The 26,922-nt window shown below is 40.4% G+C and overlaps 1 pseudogene; it reads left to right on the top strand.

Moving 5' to 3' along the window:
• Nucleotides 1-17,991: 17,991 nt before the first annotated feature.
• LOC102022482 lies at nt 17,992-18,617 on the top strand (annotated as a pseudogene).
• The last annotated feature ends 8,305 nt before the right edge of the window (nt 18,618-26,922 follow it).

Genomic DNA, 26,922 nt, shown 5'->3' with positions numbered 1-26,922 from the left:
AAGTAAAGATACAAGTGAACATGTTAATAATATATTTTATTTTACACAATATATTCAGAATATAATTTTAATATGTAACACATATAAAAATTATTAATGAGCTACATTACTTTGTGCTGAGTTTTCAAAACCAATGTGTGTTTTACATGAATAGTGTACCTCAGTCTGGAATAGCCACAGTTCAAGTTCTCACTGCTGAGTGACCAGTATATTTCATAGTCAGTTAAAGATTTAAAGATACCCTTAGGTTCACTAGTCATATGTCAAATGATGCTGAAAATAAGGCCCAGGATTTAACACTAAAGTATTAGAACTAGCAGACTGAATGCTGTGATTTGACCAGTTTCTTATGTCCAATTTAGGGCCTTGGTCAGGAAAGAGTTGGAAGCATTGGAGAGGAGGAGCCCAATAATACTTACCCTGAGAGGACACTACACTGTTCAAGCCAGCAGAAGAATCTACTTTCCCATGTTTCCTTTCAAAAACTTTGGGGACCCTGCAGGGACTTCATCCAAGGCATGTAGGTGTTGCCACTATTTTTTTCTCAACCCGAAGATCCCTGTAGCTTGCTCAGCTCAACATTTCCCACCATCTTGTTGCAGGTTGCTGAGCCTGTACCATGCAGGCAGCCCTTTCACACTTACAGATGGAGCCTGAGGGCTCAGCATTCGTATTCCTCTATTATTTTACCTGCCAAATGAACTTATTAGCTGTTTTTCAGGGAATTTCTTAAATTTGGCAAGTCTTCCTTGTTTATCGCTACAGAAAATAGCTTGATCTCATCATCTTTTACACCTAGAGAAGGCTTAAGAGTGGCATTTATAATGTCACTAGAGCCTAAAAGCTTCACCTGCCCATCAGGACCCTATCCCCACACAAAGGAAAGAGCAACCACTTCTCCTAAAAGAGCCTGCCTGAAGTCATCTTGTCTGCTCTTAAAGTAGTCTGTCATTTAAAACAATAATTTCAACTGGTTCATCTGTTGGAAGTGTGTTTTATCAGATAAGCATTTTCTTCCAACTGTAATCTGAAAATTGTGATCATGTTTTGTAGAACCAGTGTTGCTCAGATCCTGAGACAATCTTGATACCGAGACTGGCACGGCCACAGCTGCCAACAATTAGCTTGCGAAGAAGCTGGAGAAAGAGCTCAGCTGGCAGCGAGGCAGCCACCACAAGGGTGTCCTGGCTGCCTTCTCTGTCCCTGAAGTGAGGCTGGGCTCCGGTACAATCTTTATGAGAACTTTTTAGATAAACTTCCTTTCTGTCTGTGGGTAGAAAGAGGTTTCTAGTAATACATTTTTGGAAGTTAATCTGTCTAGCCTTGGCAAGACAGTACATCTAAACTCACCAGTCACAGCCAATACATCCCTGGTCATGAATCATTCATTCACACGTAATGGAAATGGATCACTGTCCAGGTCATAGCTTGGGGTCAGACGAACTGACATGGAATGGTGTTCTGGCTTCGTCCTTCAGTACACTGGCTCTGAAAATATGGTTCAAGTATTTACTGTCCTTAGATTTCAGTTTCCTTCCCTCTAAAACAGAGATGAAGATGTTTACTCCGTGGGGGTTGTTGAGAAGGAAATACAACATTGGATTTGAAGGATCCAACTGGAGGATGTAGAATTGAGAATAAACCTTCTTTGCCTTCTCAGGCTTCATTTTCCAGATCATGATGAGGATCCTAACTCAGGGGAGCCACAGTATCAGACTTTCATTCTCTTTGTCACTTAGTTCCCTGCTCCTTTCGGGGAGCTTGGTATTTTCAAGTCCCCTCTCCTAAGTGGGTCAGGTCACCAACTGTCGGTCATTGTTTATTCTGGAGGATGGTCTATTTCTGCGTTTCTAAGAGCCTCCTGAGTTTGGCCTGTATTCCATCTATGGACAACTCGCTGTGCACATGAACTTGAATACCATTCTATAGCTTGCTTATTTCTCTTCCTCTTTCTAGAAAGAGATGGGTACAGGGTGTTAACCTGTACCCTGGGGTCTAAATTTGGAAGAGGAAGTGGGAGACCTATTGCTATGGCTGGGATATGGTTTGTCCCCAGCAAGAAGTGGAGTCTCCAGAGTAGTAGTGTTCAGGTAGTAGAATATTTTAGAGGCAGGACCTGGTGGAAGGTATTACATCGCAGGGGCTCCCATCTTCACGAATGGATTAATGAATGGATTAGTTCTTACAGAGGCAGATTTTCCTGGCTCCTCCTGCTCTCTTGCTTCCTTTCTTGTCATGTGATCTTTCTCTCTTGCATGGACTCTGCCATGTGATACCATCTTCCAGGAGGTCCTCAAGAGAAGCTAGCACTGATGTTATGCTTTTAGACAACCAGAACTTTAGCTTTGGGTATTTTGTTATAGCAACACAAAATGGATAAAAACACTTAGGGGTCAAGCTTACTCTATCTCTCTGCTCCAGTTTTTATTAGAGAGTTTCTATGAGGTACAGCATGTTTGCCCAAAGTGATGAAGCTTTTCTTGTTTCCAATGCAGTTTTGTATTTTTGTGTACTCCATCATTCAGAAGTTTGGGCAAAGGTAGAGAAAAACAGCACCCCAAAACCCTCATGCATGGTACATAGTCACTGCTCAAAGCGTTGTGTGTGTGTGTGTGTGTGTGTGTGTGTGTGTCTGTGTGTGTGTGTATACAACATGTAATCTTGGGTGAATATAGATCCCAAGGTCTTTTGAGGGAGAGTTAAGGAAAGAATTCAAATACATTAGATTTAGTTGAATTAAGACTGGGTCATTAATGAAGCACTATTTCAGAATGAATAGCTCATATTCTTGGGAGATAAATTGATGTTAGAATGTGGTATTATTATCTCACTGGGGTTATAGGACATTTTGAGTAGAATCATGTTTCCCTTGAAAGCTTAGGAAGCCTTAATCCTCAGTTTCTCAGAGTGTGACCTTATTTGGAAATAGGGGTTAGGAAATCAAGTTAAAGATATGATGATGGTTCCTGATCCAGTATGACTTATTTCCTTATGAGAAGAGCAAATCTGGACACCAAGACACTCACAGAGGGGACAGGCTTTAAAAACAGCCATGTGACAAGGTAGTAAAGATTGGAGCAGTGCATTTATAAGGCAAGACATGACACAGATTTCTGGTAAACCACCAGGGTCTAGGACTCAAACCTGGAACAGACTCTCCTACAGCTCTCAGAAGGAGCTACCCCTGCCTTTATCTCCATCTTGGACTCTGAGCTTCCCGGGTGTTGAGAGAACATATTTCTCTTTTTTAAACCATCCCATTTGTGGACCTAGTTGTGGCAGCCCTGAGAAACTGTTACAGATGACTCTGCTGAGGTGGGTGGGCTTCCTCAAAGAGAATGGAATTCCTAGAATAGGGTAATCTTGAAGCAGAGAACGAGGTGGGCCTTAGGCTGGACTGTAGAAAGGTCTGCCTTCTCTGTGGTAGAATCTGAGCCATGGGAAGCCTGAAATGCCTCCACTTGGGAGGAGACCACAAGCTTCTCCAATCCCAAGAAGGCAGGCTGGGGGCACGCAGAGGCTTGGGTAGTCACGGATGGGGGCAATGGTCTATATAGACCCGCCCCTCAATTTGCAATGGGGTTGCATTCTTTTTTTTTTTTTTTTCCAGTACCGGGAATCGAAGTCACGATTCATTCAATAAACTCATCTTAAGTTGAAAATGTCATTAAGCTGAGAGAACATTTACTACATCTGACCTGTTAAACACCCTACCTTAGCCTCTACTACCTTACATCTTTAGTTGTGTTGTCACGGCTTCCTGTATGTCTTGAATCTGATCAAAGTATTTAACTTTTGTGGTCATTTTGACTTTGGGAGAAGTGACATAGTGCCAGATCTGGTGAATAGAGTGGAGGAAGATACACCAAAACTTTTTTGAGCCTATCTTTCCATTGCAGTAGCACTAGGCAGCAGTGTTCACTGTATTTTTTTTTTAAATCATACTTCAGAAAGACACTCACAAAAGGACTTCAGATCTGCCTCCAAAAGTGGCAAGAGTAATGGGACAAGTGTGTTCCAAATGAAGGGGCATATTCTGAGCAGAGTTAATGGCACTTTGTCTCCTACTGTAATAAATACTTTCAAATTTAAGCCTTGACTCTATATTTTGATCACACATTAGCTTATAGTTGGGCATTGGAAGAGAGTATCATACCCACATACTGCTAACCTGGGAAAAGATCAAAACTTAAAGTTTGAAGTGTGGTTTCTTCTGAATGCATACCGTTTTCGCACCATGGTAAAGTTGAAAAATCCTGACTGAAATCATCATAAGTTGAGGGCCACCTGCATCAATTTTCTGTGTTGTATTTTCCTTCCTGTCATTTCTGAGCCTTCAGGGAAATCTCTAAAAGTTTACAGCTCTGTGTCTGCTGTATGAAGGAATGATGCCCACATCTAAGACGAAGTAGACAAGAAGTCAACAGAAGGAAGCAGAGGAGGTACAAGGACAGGGCTCTGCTGGGGCTGTCACGGGCTCAGCCAGCCCCAGGGTTGTACTGAACAGAGGATCTGAGGGGCAGGTTTCCAGGTCTTTGGAGGCAGACCTTAGGGAAACACTCAGAAATATCTGGAGAATGCTTTGAAAGTGGTTAATTGGGTGATTCACAGCAATCAATCTTGCTACATTTAAAGTGTATATAACTTGAGACTTTTCTTACTCAATTAAATGAGAAGATGAGGTTGCTCAGATGATGTTTAAGGACTCTTCCAGGCTTAAAATTCTATTATTCTAATTAGCAAAAATGCCACAGAGCAGTGAATAGCTGTCAAAATCATGTGCTTCTGTCTTCAGGAGAGAAAAAACCATCTTTGGACCCTGAGGCTAGGCAGCCATAGCCAGTATAGGGGCTGGCGTTCAGAAGGAGGAACATACTGACAGCTGTTAGAAGTGACAGCTGGTAGTGTATGGAGGAGGCGCAATTTTCTCACCTGAAAAACCAGTAAGGGCTGGTAGCAGGGAGCTAGGTGATTTCCAAGACCATCTCTGGCACTGTAATTCCATAATTCTAGGAGGTCAGAGGGACGGGTAAGTATCAGGCCAGCAACGTGGGACAATCAATTTTTGGGACATACTACACAACACATCTCAAGATCCCAAAGCAGTGCAAATACAGCATGGTGCATTAGACTAAAACAGCTTCTATAGATGGTTTCTGGAAATCCTCAGCATTCCTTGGTTTCAGCTGTATCAGTCCTATTTCTGCATCTGTCTTTGCATGGTCATCTTCCTTATCTATGCATCCATGGATCTTCAGAGACTTTTCTCCTTATCAGGACGTGAGCTACTGGATTTAGGACACACTCTGTTCCAGCATGACTTTTGAATTTGATTACATCTGCAAAGACCCTACTTCCAAATACAGTTACATTCACCTCGGACTTACAACTTCAGCATATCCTTTGGGGAACACAATTCAACCCACTATAGGTGATATTTAAGTTGAGACCTGAAGGAAGACTAGGGACAGCCAGCCAGAGGACCAAGGGAAGAACATCCCAGGAAAAAAATAAAACCTAGAACTGGGACTGTAGTGGGAAAGAACTTAAAGGTCTGAGTCTCTAACGGAGCCTCATGAGTGAAAGTGAAATGAAGTGGAGAACAGAGGGACAGAGGAAGAATCTTGGGCTCTACCTTGAGGAGTTTAGAGTTTATTGCAAGAGGATGAAGGCCACTGATAGGGTTTAAGAGAAGGCAGGGCCGTGTGAGGCCAGCGGTACGTCTGCAGCAAGGATGTGTCTCTGGAACACGGATTGAGTTGGGTCATGGGTGTTGGGGTGGGGAAGCAGAATGTCCATGCACCTCGATAAAGGTGACAGGTGAGAAATGAGGGGGTGGCCAGGGGCATGGAGATTAGGAGGCTAGATCAACAGGCTTGATTTGGACTGATTTATTTCTAGTACAGGTTGGCATCAATTCAGTAGTGTACAAATACAAGTAGCAGTCTAATGCTTTTTACTAGGTATTGACAAGAGATGGCCCCCAGTTCCCCTTTGACTTGGTGGGGACAGCTGTATTCTGCACAGTATTTTCCTAACAGGGACAAATCACATAAACCTTAGATTCTTACCCGCCCTTGCAAACTTGGAAAAGCTGGCAATAGCAAGGACTGCAATTCGGCTTGGCATCAGTTAGCTGGAATTGAGTGGCAGCTTCCTCCTTTCCTAAGACAGCACTGCACGCTCTCGGTCACAGCCTGCACCCTCCCTCTCGCTCTGTACCCGAGCACATCCTTCATTTTCCTTACCTGCCTGGTTCTTCTGGGGTTTGGGTGTGCTTCTTTTACCTACTTATGATAAGCTGAGTGGTTTTGCTTATTGTGAATTCTTTGCAATCTTGTGTGGTAATAGATGAGTCCTTGAGTATTTGAGATTCAGAGTCGATGTCTTTTTCTCCCGAGGCTTTATAAACTTGAGTCAGAGAGAACATATGGTCTGTATGATTCCCACGGAGGGTCCAGTATTGAATATATTAGGTCTCTTGCCTCTTCTTAGTCTTTCCCTCTGGAACTATCCACAATAGTCTTGGCAGGCTTTCCAACAACCAAGGACAGTATTATATGCACATTAGTGCTTGTTAAGATAGCACGCAAATATATAATACATTTTCGGGGGTTTCTCAACAAACATGATGACATCCTCAAAAAATAAGCTTAATATTAAATTCCAGTGTTCAGGGAGTTTTAATCTTTGTAGGAAACTAGGGATTTTCAAGTATTATTAGAAAGATGGGGCATTTCAGTAATTACAAGTACCTTAAAATTGATTTGAATATTTTCTCCACAAACTAATCTCTAAATTATGAAACTACAAGGAACTGTAAACTGCAGAAAACTTCAGCCAAGGGAACAAATATCTTCTCAGCAAGGGCTACCTGAAGTCTAAGACTTACTGTATATCTTTAGATATATGAATAAGTTAAAGTAGAATCATCTCCTACCTAGTTTTCTAGAAGCATACTAATGCCATGCGTAGGTGAAGTATTAAGCAGCTTAAAGGAACTTTATTTGTGCTTGTGAAAAAGTAACTACTGTTACTAGGACAGTCACAGAAAGGACATTGCTTTTTCCACTTACACATTCTCTGAACAACAATAAAATATTTATCAACAGCAAAATAAAAGGACAGATTGCTATTTAGGCTCCCAGATCTCTTTTGAGTTTTATTCCTTGAGACCTTTGGCCTAATCATTTGTTGGTAAGCCACAAAGCAGGTTAAAATGTACCAACATTCGTGGCAGGTTGTTTCTGATGAACTGAGCCTGATTTTGAGGCTCTGTCCCGTCTGTTTTGACCCCTTCTGTGGTGATGACAATGGTGTTCTTTTCCCCCATTCTTTTAAAATTGGTTATGGGAAGTAATGCGTTTCATTTGGCAGATACATACATTCACATGGCACATCTTAATCATTTTAACCCCATCACACCAGGGCTGCACTCTCTGCCTAGTTTCACATTCTCTGAGGGGGATTTCAATGCATACAGTATATTTCTGGATAAAGCAGAATATCTTTATATTAAAGCAGGAAGGTAGTTTTATTAATACATGTGTCTCATTTTTCCTTTAAAATAGAGCTCAATAATATTGGTGTTGAAAGAAGGGTGCGTCATTTTGGAGTTCATTGTATTTCTCAAGGGATAATATAGAGAGAAGGTGGCAATGATATGATTTACCCAATGGTTTATTCAAGTTTCTGACCTTCTGTTGAATCCAGTCTACTGTTGCCATTGCTCTTTCAGCCTGACCTTGGTCATAATGAAACTAATTTCCTTTCTTTAATATAATGCTTGGGTTTTATTGCATTAAATGCATACATATTTAAATAAATGAATATTAGCTCTCAGGAAAACTAGTGGCATCCCAGAAATATGTCTTACGCAGTGTTTCCTTCCATTTTCTATAACTACGACAGAATAACACAGACTGGGTAATTTATAACAAATAGATGTTTATTTGGTTCCAGTTCTGGAGCTCTGGCATCCAAGGTTGAAGGATCGTAGGTCGCGTAACTCTCTGAAGAGTCCTGAGGTGGTCTGGAGCATCACGTGGACAGAACGGCACACAGAAGAGACAGAGCCAAAATGGATTTTATTAACAGAACCACTCTCAAGATGAAGCCAGAAAGCCATGGATTGATTAATCCACTCATGAGAACAGAGCCTTCATGCCCTTATTGCCTTCTATTTTTTTTTTTTTTTTTTTTTGCAGTACTGGGGATCAAACTCACAACCTTGCACTTGCCAGGCAGGCACTTATGCCACCGAGCTATATCCCCAGCCCCCTTTATTGCCTTCTAAATTCCCACTTGATTCCACCCTTTCAATACTTTACCATGGGGAGTACACTTCCACATGAATTTTGATGGAGACATTTATGCCATAGAAAGTGATATGTCATAAAATTGCCCAAGAAATTATTTTATTCTAGAGCCAACCAATCAGTACAGGTTCCACCTCAGGTTTGACAGGATGAGAGAATATTTTTGTCCTCATTAGCAAGAAGCCAGGGTTAACTTGATATCTAAATCAAAAGACCTATTTTGGGGCGTGCTAATTTCCCTGCTCATGACACTCCTATGAAGTCTGGGCATTTACTACAGCACACTTCATTGGTCTTCCCAATTTTTACTACTCCATTTGTGCTCTGGAGGGTCCAAAGAGGTGGTTTTTTGCAGCAGTTTGCTTCCTCCTGCCAGAAAGTTGCTACCCCAAGTGAGCTGCTCGGTATGTTTGAAGGATAGATTTCCTGCTGTCTGCAGTTCTGCATCACTATGAACTTAACTGAGCAGGCAATATCATTGATTTTCTCCTGGACCCTCCCCACTGGCTACAGAATCATGTTGGAAATTCCTTCCTCAGGCGCTGGTATAATGTTGGAGCAGCACATTGAGGGTGGAGAGAGGAAAGTGATGATGGGTGAAAGGAGCGTTTTTCTTTTTCACAGGTGAAAACAAGCAACATTTACCTCCACATGGCAATGTAGGTGTGTAAATGTGTTGGATTGTTAAGTGACGTTTAGGGACTTTGGGAAAGCCTGCTAAATGAGCCTCTAGTTCATTTTCCTCTCCATTAATCAAAAATAGAAATGCTTGCCTGCCTTCTGGAATGTACTGGCATTATACCATTGCCCCACTGTTGAGCACTGCTCAAATACCATTACAAAATAATTGGAAAATGCCTGCTCATCCCTGTCTAAGGTAGCAAGATTGCTCAATGATGTGTATTCTTGTGGTCCTTTTTTCTTAATCTCCCACACTGACCAGCATTATGAGAGTGAAAAGGAATGAGATTCTTTTCTTTTGATGATATAAAAGATTATTTTCCTTTTTTTTTTTAAATTTTACTGTTTGTCAACATTCTGGAAAGAAATATCAAGTAACATGAGATAGGATATAATTTACTACTTACCGGGTGATATAGGGTATTTAATTTAGGAAACAGAACGTTCACTGAAGGCCTGGGTACTTGGAAAGATACAGAATTTCTCTAAAATTTCCCCCCTTTCTTTGCCACCTGCTGGGTAAGATGCTCATTCTCTGGTTTCCAGTGACATTTTGGGTACATCTCATCCCTTTACTTGTGACACTTTATTGTAACTGTAATTCATGTGACCAGGTGACCTGGTTTGTAGCTGTTATCCCAGCATCATTATTGGTAATTCCTCTCTGTAATCTTAAAATGTCCCAGCAGAGATTATGTGTAATATAACATGTGTAATATTACACATATATTATAAATATGTGTAATATAAACATAAATGGAGGATCACCTGGCTCAGGTTTCTTATGTTGCCGAACTCAAATAAGTACAATCTGGTAACCAAAAGTAATTAAGACTATTTTGTGTGGCTCAAGAAGATCACGAAAGGTGCCCTAATTTACGACCTCCAATAAAGGCCTCCAGAAGTTTATTCTTCTCCAAGTGCCCCTGAGAGCTGTGGCTACTGGAAAGACTTGTAAATTAACACCTATAACTTCCCTGACACCTACGCACATCTGTGTTTGGTCTCATTTGCTTCTTTTAACTCTTCCTTGTCCACGTGGCTCCTCTTTCCGCTATCCATCCTTTTGCCTCTGCTCTACGAACAAGCCTGGCTTTGGAGAGTAAGGGGAGAAAAGAGTGTGTGGTGGCCAGATAAAGTTATTCTGAAGGGGTTGGGAATGGAATGAGGAAAGGCCAAAATCTCAGTGGGAACTAGATCTTGTCTCTGTCACAAGTTACCTGGGAGGTGGGCTGGGCGACTGCATCTCAGTGTGTGACCCAGCACTCAGCACCAAGACGTACTCAAAAGGTAGTGAATGAAGGAGGACTTTGACCTGGCTTTCAAGAAGGAATAAGATTTGAGTGTGTTAGAGGGAGTTGGTGGGCATCCGGGGCATAGAAGCAAAGCCTGAAAGAGAATGTATAATGGAGAGACAAGATAATTTGTGAAGTAAGAGAGACTGGAGGAAGTGATATTTTAGTTAGATTAAACTGCCAGCTTTGTTTGGGGTGGTTAGTATATTTGATACATTGGGTAATATTGTGATGTATAAAAAAGCATGTAACAGGTAGAAGGAACACCATAAACGGTGGTAAACATACCACTGCCACAAGCACCACTGCTATTACCACCACTTCCACCATCATTGTCGTCACTGCTACCATCAGCACCATCATCACCAGCATTACTGTCATCACTACCATCATTAACATGACCACCGCTATCATTCCCATCATTCCCATTAGAATCACCACCGCCATTATCAACACCATTGCTGTCATCACCATCATCATCATTGCCACCACCAGCACCATGACTATTATCATCCTCACTACAATCATCATTTTTATTATTGAGAAAGTCCTGAGACAAACATGAAGTGGAGGATTGCTTAAGGGAGGTGCTGCGGATGGAAACAAAGATGCTTCTCTGGGAACCAGGTAAATATTAGAGGGACTTTGTGGTAGAAGAGGGAGCAGACATCTTCCCGAGAGCTCCCTTGGGAAGTTAGGATGAGATGGGGAATCACACAGAAGTTCATTTCAGCTCAGCATCAATAAACTTTTCATAATCAAAATTCCTAACCATGAAATATATTATCTCATGAGGAAGTGAGCTTTCCCATGTTGGGAGAACTAAACAGAATCTGGGTGATCACCTGCCAGGGGTGTATAGATGCTTTAACAAACACATTGAAGGTAGCATTATTTTCCTTCAGACTCCTTCTAACTGAATGAATCGAGGACTTATAAACTTGCAGGACACGAGCTGCAAGTTTATAAGTGGTTGGAATAGCAAAAATGTTCATGATCTACACTAGTTCATCTCAACTGAAGGTGTTTTGGTATTCTAGGGAATGTCTGAAGACATTTTTCATTGTTACAGCTTGGAGGAGGGTGCTATTGGTCTCCAGTGGGTAGGAGCCAAGGATGTGCTAAGTGTCTTATACTACAAAGGACAGCCTTCGACTACAAAGGACAGCCTTCGACAACAAAGAAATATCCAGGCTGAAAGGTTAATAATAGCAAGACTACAAAACTCTAGCCTATACTTAACAAATCCATTGTCTTCCTCTCTTGAAGAGTGAAGAGAACTTCTAGGTGGATGAATCTTGACTCACAATCATCAGGAAGTATTTTCCTAAGCAGTGAGCCAGATGTCCTGCCAAATATGCCCTTTAGAAGGTAGTTTTTATACACATCTCATATTCTTCTTCCTTCCTGAAAGCTTCTTTGAAGCCAGTAAAACTGGGGAAGAAATTCAGTAAGTGATAAAGACAAACTCACTTTTCAAACTTGTTTGAAACTTAATTCTGTCTGCCACCCCGTAGATACTGTAGTGTGATTTTATATTCATCCTACATCCTGGGGGGTAATAGACATCTGATTGCTGAGGATTGAAAAAGAGGATTCATAATTTTTCTTGGTACCTTGGTGATTTCCTCATTTTGGATGAGGCTTATGAATGGTGAAGGTGCCCACATGTCCTAGTTTGCCTAAGACTGTCATGGTTAGAACATGTGTTTTAAGTGATAGATAATAGTGCCTTACAAAAAATAAAAATGTCCTAATTTAGACAGTAGATTAGATGACCATTTGCTTTAAGTTGGACCATAGTATCTGGACGACACAGTCACACCACTGTAAAGAATATTTATGAAGTTAAGGTGAGAGGATCACTCAGACCTAGGAGTTCAAGACCAGCTTGGGCACATAGCTAGACACTGTTTCAAAATAAGAAAAAAAATCCACAGTCTGTGTTATCAATTTACAGACAAATCCCTATTAGTTGCCAGTTAGGTTGATCTCTATACCATAATCTTAAAATCACATTCAATAACTGTTGAAAATATAGAACTGCCCTTCAGGGCATGTGTTGGCCTATTTCTTTTTATTATACATAAGGCTCATTTGTGACTTCTTTATGTAGACTCTGATGATTGACCTGTGGCCACAGGTCAAAGTAAATAATTTGTTGATCTTATTCTGGTTCATCACCCAACCCAATAATGAATTTCCGCAAAATGTGTATAATATGTAAATCTAATCTTTCATGCAAATGCTTCCAAAATCATGACCTGTTCTGTATTAATTATATCTCATTTGTTTTTTTCTATCCTCTTTGCAACTTCTGCTCCTAAACTACTGCCCTTTCTTCAACTTTGATACCCAAAGAGATGATTTTGGAGCACATTTTCATTCATTTTCCAAAAGACATAGAAGTGATAGATATTATTAGGTAAATCTATATTTTACAAATGCAGTGCATGATATGTCATCATTGGACATATTTAACAAAGAGCTATATCGTTCCTATGAAACTTTCTGGTCGTAAAGACCACAAGCCCCCTTATATTTGTCTAGATGATGTTTTTCTCTTCTGCACTCTATTGTTCTATGTTGTACTTTTCTCACCTCTTTGGAGGAGCTGTTTATTCAGCAGATGCTATGTATAGTAAATTGCCATATGCATTTATGTTTCTATATAAATAATGAAGAACCCTGTATTCACAGGTACTTTGATAGTCAGAGTGATAACACATAGCCCCTTTTTTAAGGGAAAAAAATGTGCATAAGAGTTTTACCTCTTCAGCAGATAAAACATATCGGTTTGGCACATGACCTTATTTTTCTTCTTTGAAACTGCCGTGTAGCAGTTCATGAGGCTGCTTGTAAAAATATGTCAGTTGCTTAGAATGCAAAAAAAGCACACAGTATTCACTGTGCTCAATCCTAGAAATCAGTCCAATTTATTTTCACCAGGTGACACCCCAAATGTGGGATTTATACACTGAACAATTAGGGGATACTTTCCTAGTTTTTCTCTCTGCTGTCCCAGTTTCATATGCAACAGTACCTGTGCAGTCAAAAGTGTGTGCCTGCATGTCGGTCATAAGTGAGAAAACAGAGCCTATCACTTACCAACTGAGTGATCTTAGGCAAGTTAACTGATTTTTCTAGGCCTCATTTGTCCATATGATTTGAAGGCGTAATAGAGTTTGTCTGATCAGATTATTGGCAGAATACAATGAGATGGCATATATACATTTCTAGCCCCTGAAACAGAGTATTCCAAAATGAGGCAGCAATATTCCTTTACAGGTGTTTCCACACCTCTATCATCACACATCTCGTAAGTAAATGATCATCATCTGTTCAGGTGCCTGTCCTCATCACTAGATCATGAGGAACTTAATAATGGCAGACACAAGGCTTATTTATCCAAATAGCTCCAAAGTTGAGTTTAGCAAGTATGAGGTATCCAATATATATTTTCTGAATCAATAAATCAACAGGTAAACTTGGCAGTTTCCAAGGGGGGTAATTTATTGTCATTTCCTCTCCCTACATTCACAAAGTGACCTCTGAAAATTCCAAACTAGGAAGTTTCCTAGCCAGGGTTTCCCACTGGCTTGAGTACAAATGTTTTATTTGGCTTTGGGAATAGCTATCTCTCTAGTCCCCCAGTACCAGAGGTGATCGATAGCTGTGGAGATGTTGATGCCGACCTCACCATCATGGGCTGGTGCCTCCAGCTGCTGTAAGTGCTGAAGAATTAGAAGCTCATAGCTGCAGATTTCTGGAGATTTCCTCTCCATTAACAGGTACCTCTTGTCTACAGGCATTGGGAGAGTATAGCCACCCTTTCAACCAGGTAATCTGCCCATGACAGACAGCCGATGATTGACTGGTACACAAATGGCAAAGCCCAGTTCCCCTGGGACCATGATAATACTTAAACCAAATCTGATCGATAGTACTGTGGACCTGGTCACTTATGAGATGTTGATTGCAACTCAGTACACAATCAATGCATATATGGAACACAATCAGGCTTTTCCACAAGACTTGTAAGGACCCCATTAAACTTGAGTCTTCAGACCTTTTATATCCTTTGGCAGTTTCCCCACTTTTTGGACTTTGTTCACATTTGGAAAATATAGGTCATATTTTAGTATTTGAGATTTGAAGGTTATAGGACTTATCTGGCCTTAACACTTTACAGTCAAGGATCAAGATGAGTTTCTTATGAATGTTTAATAATTCTTGACATTTGACTAAGGAAGAGAATATTAACAAAATGTAATCTTAAAAACATAAGGCCAGGTGCCAGCATGTTCTAACTGTATTACAGACAGAAATAGAGGTTAACTTATTTGTGGTGAATTATTTTCCAGAATGGTTGGAACATAATGTTCCTACACTCGGAGAAAGCAGAATCAATCTTCCAAAGACTGATCTTCAAATTGATCTCAACTAGGCTAAATGTATTATACCCTCTGACAACATCAAAATTTTACAGAGCTTCAAGTTGGAAACTACAAATAGCAGAGATATGTAGCAAAACAATTTCTAATACTAGAGCTTGTTCACTCTTACACAGTATTATAACAAGGAATTTGAACTGAATAGGTGACCTGAGTTTCCAGAATGGATCTTATTACCACACCCAGCATCACCACCAAGATCCTGCCTATGTGGTGTTGGCAATTGATATCAAAGGCCACTTATTCTAATCCTTCATTTTATTCCTCTGATGGGGGAAACTAAGGACTGGAAGATGGAATGGACAAAGCTACACATTTAAAAACATGTGGAAGCATCTCCTTTCACTATAACATTGAAAAAGAAAGTCTCCATATGGTTCTTGCTAAAATTGTCCTGCACTGGCCAGGATATGTAGGAGCCAGTGCCCAGTGCAAGTAGAAGGTGTGTGAAAGGTGCTTTCTCTGTCCTCTTGTTCAAGGGGACAAATTGCTCAGTATCCCTACAGCCCTAGAGATGAGAAGGAAGCCCATGGTGATTTGACCCACTAGACAACTGGTATCCTCACCTTCACCCCACAATTTAGGCTTGTTTGAGGTATTCTAGGATCACCTATACCAACCTTAATATTGATAGGAGTCCATCCAGTCAACCCAAACTGAAAGTAGTGTGGGATAGGGGTATTCTCTCATGAACACCTGTGTAGTGGGAAGTGTTGATGGTACATTTTTTTCCTCTTTTCAGACCCAAGGGAGGCTCAATGCATTTTAGAGGTAAGGGAATGTGGTGGTGGTTCAGAGTTTGGATTTTCATTGGTCCATCCATGAGAAGAATGGATATCTTACTGTGATTCCATATGGCTGCTAGAAGAGACTACTTGGAAGATGTAGGTGAAGTTGGCTGGGATTTATAGGCCCCAGAGTGATTCTGGAGCACAGCTTGGGGCTGGACTTATGCTGCCTGGTGCCACTGTCGCCATGACTGAGCCATGACGACTTTCTCACTTCCAGCCCACATTTTCAACAAAAACCTTTTGAAATGTTTAGAGTCCATTAAGAGAGAGCTGATCCAGGCAATACAGCAAAAAGTAAGGCAGACAAAATTGAAGTCTGACATGGTTCTAAATTTGGAGATCCCTCATTTGTGGGCTCTACTGGTGGGAGTCCATAAAGCACTACCGAGAAATCAATACAAGTCAAACTTGTCTATCCAAGGAAGGAAAAGGTAACCAATGAATAAGTAACCCCCCAAATCTCCCACCATCACCACTTACACAGGGTTGTCTTGGTTACTTTTTTCTTGTTTCTGAGACAAAATGCCTGACACACAAGATTAAGGAAGGAAAGGTTTATTTAGCTCACAGTTTGTGTAGGTTTCAGTCCATATTTGGCTGGCTCCAAGGCAGGGTGGCATATGGCAGATGGCAACAGTTCATGGTGGCATAAAACAGCAAAGACAACAAGAGTGAAAGAGAGGAGCAGTGGCAAGCAGCCTCTTTCCCTCCCTTACATTGTATGCAAACTATCTGCCCCAGGGTGGGTGTAGCACTCACACCCATAATCCCAGCATTGGACCATGCATCAAAAAACTCTAGAAGCCAGCCCCATGACTGCATGAGGCTTTGGGGGGATATCCAGACACAAACCATAACAAGCCTCATTTCTTAAAAACCACAAACACAGAAATAACACATAAAACAGAATGCATTCTTCCCACACCCTATTCTCTCTCAGGAATTATAAGCAGCTGGAGGAAGTAGAACATACATTGTACTGGCAACAAAACAATTGCCTATGATGTTTCAGGAGGAATGGAATATTAGTTGGGCTATGGTACAGCTGTGAGAAAACATGATGCTTAACACTGCCCATTTATCTCATGAATTTATTTTTAGTATTAGCAGGCAGAGATTTTAAAAAATGACTATGCTCATCCTAAACTGTGGCATCACATTACTTAATTACTTATGGTAATTACCAATCAGGATGATCATTGTCATCACTGTAGGTATTCAGACAGGTGGTAAATGGCATCAGATTGGAAAATGACATTCGCAGTGTCTTTCCCATGATGTCTGCAGGGAGCTGATTCTTCACCAGATTCCCGACTAAGGTCAGGTCAAGGGCACAGTCCTGTTTCTCTGCACTTATATACTGCATGTTCTGTTTGAGGACTTTTGAAATACGAGCTTCGATCTTGCAATGTTGGCATTATAAATATATTCTGATGATGGGAGGGGGCCTGGGGACTTTGGCTTTGCACAGTTCAGCCATGGAACGGGTACTAAGGCTGAGATGCCAGCTGTCTGGCTCTGGTTTCTGCTTGTCAGACCAGCTATAGTTCTCAGCTTTTCTGTCTGTCCTGCTTCTGGGCATATGACGGTGGATGTTCACATGCACCGCATACTGCCACGCATATTTCTGAATTTTTATGAACCTTCACAAAATTTTGCAGAGAAGTAAAGCAAGTAACATCACAACTTTTATGGTGTTCATAAAATACGTTTTATAAGCACGTGAATAATGAATCAGCCTTTTAGAGTTCTCAAAACTTGTTCTTTTACCAGGAAAAGGTAGCTTATCCAGTTTTGAAAAAATGATTGAACTTACAGAGAGAGACTTGATGCTTCTTGACTGTGACACTTAAGTGATATTCACACATGAGAGAGTATGTGCTGTTAAGGAATAAACAGATAAAGTTACTTCATCTTAAAATTGCACCCTGCTGATTTGTCAGTTTTCAACGTATTGTTGCTATTATGAATAAAGTTGCTAGTTTCATATGCACGTCATTTTGTTTAGCTTTGATTTGGAAATAGTGGAGATGTGGCAGTTACTGGCAAGTTGGGGTCAGCTTGGACCAGGAGCTGCTCTGATGGTGTGGTGGTCTCAGCTCTTGGATCCTCCTAGAGAAGATGTGAGGGGAAGGCCCACTGAGAGAGCTGGGTCAGGAAACAGTTTTTAACGAGGATGTTTCCTGAGGGACAAGCCCCTTATACCCTAATCAAAGGTTGCTCAGGATAGAGGCCAGTCCTGGTGGTTCATGCCTATAATCCCAGCACTTGGGAGGCTGAGGCAGGAGGAATATTGTGAGCTCGAGGCCATCCTGGGCTACATAGTGAGTTCAAGGCCAGCCTGAACTATACAGTGAAACCTTGTCTTAAAAACCAACCAATCAGGTGTCACTCAGGCTGGCGCTCAGGCTGAGAGCGCTGCGATCTCCTCCCCGCTCCAGTCTTGTCTGCGATGGACAGTGCCCGAGAGTTGCCCACCGACAAAGGTGGAGAGACAGGGGAGTCAGATGAGGCTACCTCTTCTCCCGTGATCCTGAGGACTGGAGACAGACGCAATCCCGGAGGAAACTGATGGAGACGGAGATGCGGACTTGAAAGAACCCGCAGCGGAGGAAGGTGAGCTCAAGAGTCAAGATGTCTCAGATTTAACACCAGGTGAAAGGGAAGATTCATCATTACTTGCTCCTGCAGCCAAAAAACTGAAAATAGAGACCAAAGAAAAGAAAGAAAAAGCAGAAAGTGGATGAAGATGAGATTCAGAAGATGCAAATCCTGGTCTCTTGTTTTTCGGAGGAGCAGCTGAACCGCTATTAAATGTACCGCCGGTCAGCTCTCCCTAAGGCAGCCATTAGAAGGCTGATCCAGTCCATCAATGGCACCTCTGTGTCTCAGAATGTCGTCATTGCCATGTCCGGTATTTCTAACGTTTCGTTGGGGAGGTGGTAGAAGAAGCACTGGATTGGAGAAGTGGGGAGAGACGCCACCGCTGCAACCCAAACATATGAGGAGGCTGTCCGGAGGCTGAAGTCAAAGGGTCAAATCCCCAACTCAAAGCACAAAAAAATCACCTTCTGCTAGACCGAAGCCCTGAAAGGCCTGTTACTGACAGAAGGAATTCTGGCTCTCCTTCCGTGTTCCCTGAGACTTTCTGCACTGGTTGCCTCGGCATCGCAATCCTCCAAGAATTCCATGATGATTTTAATGCCACACCTAGAAGGCATGCAGCCTGCTTCACAGTTGCCTTGACTAAATTTTGGAACCGCATAGGCCATTTTGAGATGCTCAGCTGTCTCTGGCTAGCTGGAAGAAGAAAGGGGCACGAACCTGCAGCATCTTTTGGGCAGGGGAGCTCTTCAAGGAGAAAATCTTCCAACAGAACTTTCACACTGCGGTCTAAAGCACCAAGACTTAAGTTGTTTCTTGCAACTGGTTTGAAGTGGATGAAACCACCAGAAACTTTTGACCTGTGGTATGCCACCATGAAGGCTGTGGCACTAACAGTAGCAGAGATAATTTGTGCTTGCTAACATTTAAGATTCTCCTGTGGATTTTGGTGACTGATCATCAGACTTTTCCAGCTTGTAATCATTTTGTGTCTAGCTGGTTGGAATGGGGAGAATTTACTCATTTTTTTTTGGTGTCCAAATAAAACTAGCTTTGGTTTTTTTGTAAAAACAAAACAAAACAACAAAAAACCAACCAACCAGCCAACCAACCAACAAAACAAATGTTATCAGGATAGTACACTTGGGAGCATTTTAATTCATCAGAGCCTGTCCAATTTCTTTGTACTGTATAGTTTGCCATGAAAATATTTTAATTTTAAAATAAATATGTTTCTCTAGTTTTCACCCTGCATAATACACTCACAGAATTCAAAAATAAAAAAGGAAAGTTTCAGAGTGAAAAAATTTTTCCTAGCCCTGTGATCACATTCATACAGTTCCTGTCCTCCCCAGCCCACTGTGACAGGTACTTTAATGTTAGTGCCTCACTAATGTGTTTTTTTCTGGAGTTTACTTTTACAAATCTTTCTTTTTTTTGTACCAGGAATTGAACTCACCACCTTGCACTTGCCAGGCAGGTACTGTGCTGCTGAGCTATATAACCAGCCTTGGAATTTACTTTTGTGTAAAGAAGAAAATACAATACATGCCTATTTTCCCTCCTTTTATATGGATAAACTGTAGGAGATTGTACATGTGTTCTGCCCCTTGTTTTAAAACATTTAATAGTATATTTTGGAATTCTTTCCATATGAATGCTTGGTGCTTGGTGTGATACATTCCTCTCTAAATCTCTAGAGGGTCTTGACAAGAAAATCTTTCACATTTTAAAATAAAAACAATTTCTTATATTTTTGATATTTCAGTAGCTTAACTTTTGCATTGATATATTTAATTAGTGTGGAAAGTGTTTTCATGAAGCTTGAGTCTAACATTGTTTTCAAGTGGCAAGCCAGTTGTCCCAACTGTGTTTATTGAATAATCTATCTTTTTCCCATTTACTTGAAATGCCATGTTACCCATTAATAAATTATTATAAACATCCAGTTTTTTAAATCCCCATTCTATTTCCCTGATTGATTTATCTGTTCCAGAAAGAACAGTACTGTACTATTTTAATTTTTCCAGTGTTGTATTTTGTCTGTTGAAGAGGAAAATCTACTTTCTTCTTAATTATTTTCAAAATATCCTCATTATTTTCTTATCTTTTATTTTATGGATGAACCTTATAATTAACTAGTTGAATTAAAAAGATTTCTTGCTAAAATGTTGTGGTTACATTAAACTCACAGGTAAACTTGTTAGTAGGTAACATCTTCTAACGTTGACCTTCCATTTGGAGCATATAATGTCCTTCACTGATAAAACTCTTCCGGTATTCTGTGCCTTATCAGTAAAATTTTACAATTCCTTTATTCCCCTCACAGATCTTTTCCATTTCTTAAGTTACTATCTAGGTATTTTATGCTGATATTAAGAATGATGCCTCCCTCCTTCCTTATTATGTTGCCTAGCTAGTTATTTGTAGAATAGTTTGCTACAGATTTTTTTTTTTCTGGTACCAGGAATCGAACTCATAACCTTGCGCTTGCCAGGCAGGCGCTGTGCAGCTGAGCTAAATCCCCAGCCCCTGCTATAGATTTTTAAAATAAATATCTCTATTTTGTTTAAACTTTTATTATAGAAAATTTAAACCATAACTAACTAAAGCCACCCTCCAGTAAAACCTTGGGTTATCACCCAGCTACATAGCCCCTCTCATATCATCTCTACCTGCATCTTCCTCACCAACACTGGCTTATTTTGAAACCATTCCAGATATCATACTTCAGTATACACTGCTAAAAGATTTGGGAGCTATCTTTAAAAGCATAAGTACTGTACCATTACCACATTTATGTAATAGTTACAACACTGTCTTAAAATCATTCAGCACACTCAAAGTTCATATTATCCTCATGATCTCTTACTGGTTCTTTTGAGTTAGGATATAAATACATTCCACACATTGTAATTATTTGATGTTTCCCAAATATGTGTTAATTTGTAAGTTAAGCTCTCTCTGCCTCTATTCTTAATAATTCAGTATTTTTTTCTCTAATGTTCCTCACCTTCTGATTTTTTTTTCTGTTTGAAGCCAGTGGCATCATTTAATATGTTTCTCTGTTTCCTACGTTCCTTCCAGTCCTATCATCAATGTCTATGTAGTCATTTTTTTATCTACTGTAGCTCATCTCCTATGGGTTTCCAGGAGGAGCCCCTGGAACAATTCCCTGGCTTCCTGTGTGCCTGCGAGGGCTTCTCTGCAAGCATTGCCTTGTAGGTCGTTTGGCTGACTGTGAGGACCTGGACTCATGAGACTTCTCCTCTCCAGGCCAACAAACACCTGTTTGCCTCCAATTCCACAAGGATCTTATGATGTTTACATCTGTCCTCACCTTCTTCTGTTTAAAGTTCTCAGAAATATCATCTTATCTCATCTCATTTTGTTGTGGATGCTATCCATGTTTTAAAGAATTTTATATTCTGTTTCTACAGGAAGATTGAAAAAGCCTCTGTAATTGTCCCTTAACCTCTTACAGAAGTGTGTGATTTAAATTTTCTTGTGTTAATCCTTATTGGATTTCCTAGGTGGAAAGATCAGACTGACTGCTTTTTATTTCCAAGAGATTCTTCTTGCTCTCTTCTTGTCATTTTGCTGATTTTTCTCATTGACTCAAACTTCAGCACTATTGCTGAGGATCCCACCCAGATTATTCCAGAAATTCTGTCTCTTTTGTTTGTTTTAGTTCAGTTTGGTGGGAACTAATTACTTAGATTACTCAGATTTTGTATTTATTTGTTTCTATTTATTTTCCATCCAATTTGGTTTGTGACCAAAATTGTAGAAAGAATTAAATTCCTGACCAGATGTACTATTTTCTTATTTTTATTTTTTGGTATCAGGAATTGAACTGAGGACCTTGCACTTGCCAGGCAGGTGCTTGTGCCACTGAGCTATATCCCCAGCCCTTATTTTTTTAAATTTAATTTTATTGGTACACTTTAGATTATACATAATGATCACATTCATCAGAGGAATTTGTACCGGTATATGATATATCTTGATTCTTCTTTTTCCCCCATTCTCCTTCCCTCCCTCCAGCCCTTCTTTCCCTCCTTATTTACAAAAGCTTTGTTCTTCCTTTTATTCTTTTTTCCTTTTCCCTTCCCTCCCTTCCTCCTCTCCTCTTGCTTGTTCCCCTTTCCATTTGAACGTTTATTCCTACATCCCGATATCTATCATCCATATTGGTCCTTATTTACCCTTTATCACACAAGAGAAACAATGTGATATTTAAACATGTATGTCTCAATTATTTCACTTGAGTATGGTCTCAAAGTACATCCATTTACCTAAAAATGTCTCGTTTGTCCTGCTTTATGGCAAAATAGTACTCCATTGTATATAAAAGCAACATTTTCTTTATCCATTCATCTACTGATGGGCATTTGGGCTGTTTTCAACATTTAGCTATTACAAATTATGCTCCTATAAACAAAGGCATCCATACATCACTGTTGTATAATGCTTTTAATTCTTTCATGAAGATACCAAGACTGGGAAGAGATGAGTCAAATGGAACCTCTAAGATGTTTAATTTTTTGAGGAAACTCCACACTGATTTCCACAGTGGTTGCACAAGTTTACACTCCCACCAATAGTGGAGAAGTGTTCCTTTTTCCCTACAGCACTGCCAGCATCTGTTATGGGTTAATTTCTTGATAATAGCCATTCCTTCAGGAGTGAGATGGAATCTCAGTGTTGTTTTGATTTCCATTTCTCTAATGACCAGTGATTTGAACATTTTTTCATATATTTGCTATTTGTACTTCTTCATCTGAGAAGTGTCTATTCATTTCAGATATTTTAATTCACGTTTGCATTCATAAAATTAATATCTAGGTCTGTCAGTTTTGGAAGATGGTGAGTTTCTGCCAATAATTATGTGGACTCCTGTCTGACTTCCTGGCAGGATTCTCTCCCTTCCATCTGCTCAGCAGTGGTAGTAGTTTCTAGAGACCATTGTCTGTCTTTCTTTTTTTTTTTGGTTTTTCTCCGGTACCAGGAACCGAACTCACGACCTTGCGCTTGCCAGGCAGGCGCTTTTGCCGCTGAGCTAAATCCCCAGCCCCCATGGTCTGTCTTTCTCTCAGATGGATGGGCCATAAGAATAGCTGTGCAGCTGGCTTTCTGTTGAGTAACACCAGCTAGAGATGTTGTGGGAGATCCTCTGGTGAATGGAGGTCAGTTGAGCTCATTGAAATATATTTATTGAAAGTATTTGTGATGACTGCTCATACACACCTTTGATGCAATAGTTACTTCTCTACATTCACCTTCCTATCCAAGAAATAACTTAGACAAAGTATGAGTGAGGGTGGCTCATGCATTTGGGTTATCTTTGAATCTCCTCTAAAACATAAAAGGGCACACACATAGCAATTTCTATGCTAATATAAAAGACAAATTATTTTTTTAAAACCCAAGTGCTTTAATAATTAGATGTGACAATTATTTATAATGTACCACATAATTGATATGGACAAGTCAGGTGTCTCAAAATCACAGCACCTTGGATGAAAATCAATGAATTTTTAAAATGTAATCCATGCCATATTACACATTTTGTATGTGGATCATACTACCAGGAATCTGTCAATTGGAGAAGCTTTAAGGTTTTTCTGTTGAACTTGGGTCTGGTGAGCATTAAGTAGAAGTCCAAGTTACACTGTTTTTGTTCACTTATTTAGCAAAAATAGTTGGTTTCCTTTAAGTAAACCATCACATTCTCTTCTCTAGCTATCCCAGGAACATAAAGCTGAACCATGAGAAAATATTTTCATTCACCTCATTTAATGACTTTTTTGATGAGGATACTTTTCAGGATAGAGATGATTTAAGTGAATATGTCATCATGAATGATAATCAAGTTTGTTCACGAACTAAGAAGGTTTTAGGTAAGGCTACTAATTATAAAATGATTTCAGTTTTGGCTCATAATCCATGTTAGTTTGCATATTTAGATACATTGACCAAAATGATATCTGTAAATATCTTTGTGGATGTTCTGAAGGTAAAGCAAGAAATTATGCACAGGCAAAGACGGAGGAGAGGCGTGTACCTTGGTGCAGGAGAAGGACGTATTTTGACCATTGTCCTTTCTCTCTAGTTTTTCAAATTCTCCTTGTCTAGAAAGGCTGATGAAATGAGGACATTTTATTTGCCTTTAAACCAGACAGCATGCCAAGTGTCGTTAAAGATGGCTCTGCTCCTGAATCATTAAAGGCCAGCGAAGGAGCTGCAATGAAATATGCCGTTTTTTTTGACATTCCGTAACATTGCCCTTCACTGCAGCTGCCAAAAGTGAGCAGCTGCTTCTTACATTCCCCCGCCATTTCCTAGCTTTGCTGAAGGAGGTCAGCTCTGTTTTCTCATTACCGATCTTTCTACAGGATGGGCATCTGGATTCGTTGTCCTCTTGTATCCTTTTTCAATATTTTCTGCACCTCACATATGACACAATGGACAGAATGGGCAACCGATGGCAACAAACATTTTTTTGTGTGGCCCCCGTGATTTTGTCCCAGAGGTTTAATCCGAGCAATCTAGCTCACATCTGTGAGAATCATAGTACTTTTCCACTGAGATATGGTATAGAAGAGCTCTTTTATTATTGGTATATATTTGTGATCCATAATAACTACATTCTTCTTGGGGGAATTGGTACATATGCGTATTGCATCTTGATCAATTTTACTCCCTCACCCCAATTCCTGCCCCTCTGTCCCCTTCCCCAGGCTCTCTTCCCATCTTTGAGCAGATGACCCTTAAAAGAAGTACAAATAGCCAATAAGCGCATGAAAAGATGTTCAGCATCTTTGACCACTGAAGAAATACAAATCAAAATAAGGCTGAGATTCCTTCTCACTCTAGTAAGAAGAATGGCTATCATCAAGGAACTTAAAAAACAGCAAATGCTGTTGACCTTGTACGGGAAAAGGAGCCTTGCTCTATTGCTGTTGGGGACAATGTTATGGAAGTCAAGGTGTAAATTCCTCAGAAAAGTAAAAACAGAAGTCCCGTTTGACCCAGCTATACCTCTTCTGGGGATCTTCCTGAGAGTTAAAGTCATGGCAGTACAGTGATATTGGCATACTCATGTTTATAGCAGCAAAATTCATAATAGCTAAATTACGGATGTGATGTAGGAGGTCTCTTAAGGACACAGAGGGGAGAGAGTGGAGGAGACAGAGGTCACCATTTCTTCCTGCTTCCTCAGATTGCTGACATTTTACAGAAGGATGCACTTGCAGATGAATAAATGGGGTTCTCTTGCCTTTTGTTATAGAGAAATCTGATGCTCCAGAGTGGTTAGAGGGTCTCCTTAGAAGGGCTTTCTAGCACCGCCTATTGCCTCTGTAAATTTAACTAAAGAATTGAGATTAGAAGTTCCTGTTGAGATGGCTTGAGTTAAAGAACAAGATGGAATACCCAGCAGGGCATCAAATGCCTTCATAAAGCCAGGCTGGGGCCTGTTGGATTGTGGTGGTCTCAGGTCAGGTTCCAGGACCACTATGGGGATAGAGACTTCTTCTGGAATAGATGTGAGTGATCTACAGCCACAGGAGGGCCCAGAAATAGATTCAAGTGTGCAGAATGGATCTGTACCATTTTTGGAAAGACCTCCAAGCTCCCACTGCTTGGTGTTGGAATACTACTACTAGACAGTCATTCCTTCAGCTCAGGCTAACACCTCACTGCCCCGTGACTATGTACAATCAAGTGAAGGAGTCAATTTTCCTCATGAAAGCATGTTTCCATGGACAAAGGGATTAGGGAACAGGATTGAGAAGCACTTGATTTGGGTGAAGTTGAGCAATGGAGTTTAGGGAGGGGATAGTGAAAAGAAAGAAGAAAGTGCACCAAGAAATGGGAAAAATGCGCAGAATATATGCAAGCACAACACTAAAGATAAAACCTTTGCGTTATCAGTTTGCTTCTGAGTAGCTAGATAAGGAAGCAAATTAAGATTTTGCCTAAATGGTTACATAAGACATGGTATTTTGTAGCCACATATGGTTCTAAAAGACACTGGGTACAGAAAGATAGAATCACAAATCTCAGATATTCTGGACAAATTCAGCATTTTAATTTTTTTGGCTTGATGCCTGTGTTACCATTGAAATACTTAAGAATCACTGATGCCCTAGTTTCTGAATATGTTCTCAGTCCTTGGAACTCAATGTATGGTCTGTGGGCCTGCAGTGTCAGGATTTCCTGGCTACTTGTTGGACCTCTCAGCCCCACACAGACTTACTGAATGCAAATGAACAAATCTCCAGTTTGAAACCATGGTTCTAGATCATTTCTTATAATTGGCTGCACAAACAGTATTCGTCAGACTGGAGCAAAATGACTTTTGTAGGAAAATCCAATGGAGACTGCATTTTCTCATTACTAGAGCTGAACTCTTTGACATGGCCCTGAGTGGGACCAGGCTAATGTTCATTTAGTGTACATCTGGCCTCACTGGTAAAAAGGATTAAGAGCTTCAAAAGAGAAACAACATCACAATATGTCTGCGACTGAGACTCTTTAGTCCTTGGATAAAGATATTTCATTCTAAGCCCTGGAGCAATACCAAACACTTGTTTAATTTGTGATTTTTTTTATGAGCTGAAAAGCGATAAAGCCCGTGTGGTGGGTGGAACTTCTCTTCTAGCCCCAAGATGATGAACAGAGCCCCTCAGGTTTGCCAGACAGGAAATCAGATCCAGGGATGGACCCATCCCACTTACTGGCTTCTTAAATTAATTTAGGTGTCAGACTCTCA

The sequence above is a fragment of the Chinchilla lanigera genome, unplaced genomic scaffold (assembly GCF_000276665.1).
Source record: "Chinchilla lanigera isolate Chin_1 unplaced genomic scaffold, ChiLan1.0 scaffold00064, whole genome shotgun sequence".
Lineage (NCBI taxonomy): Eukaryota > Metazoa > Chordata > Mammalia > Rodentia > Chinchillidae > Chinchilla > Chinchilla lanigera.
Note: the sequence above shows the minus strand (reverse complement) of the source record. Positions and strands in the feature narration are given on the sequence as shown.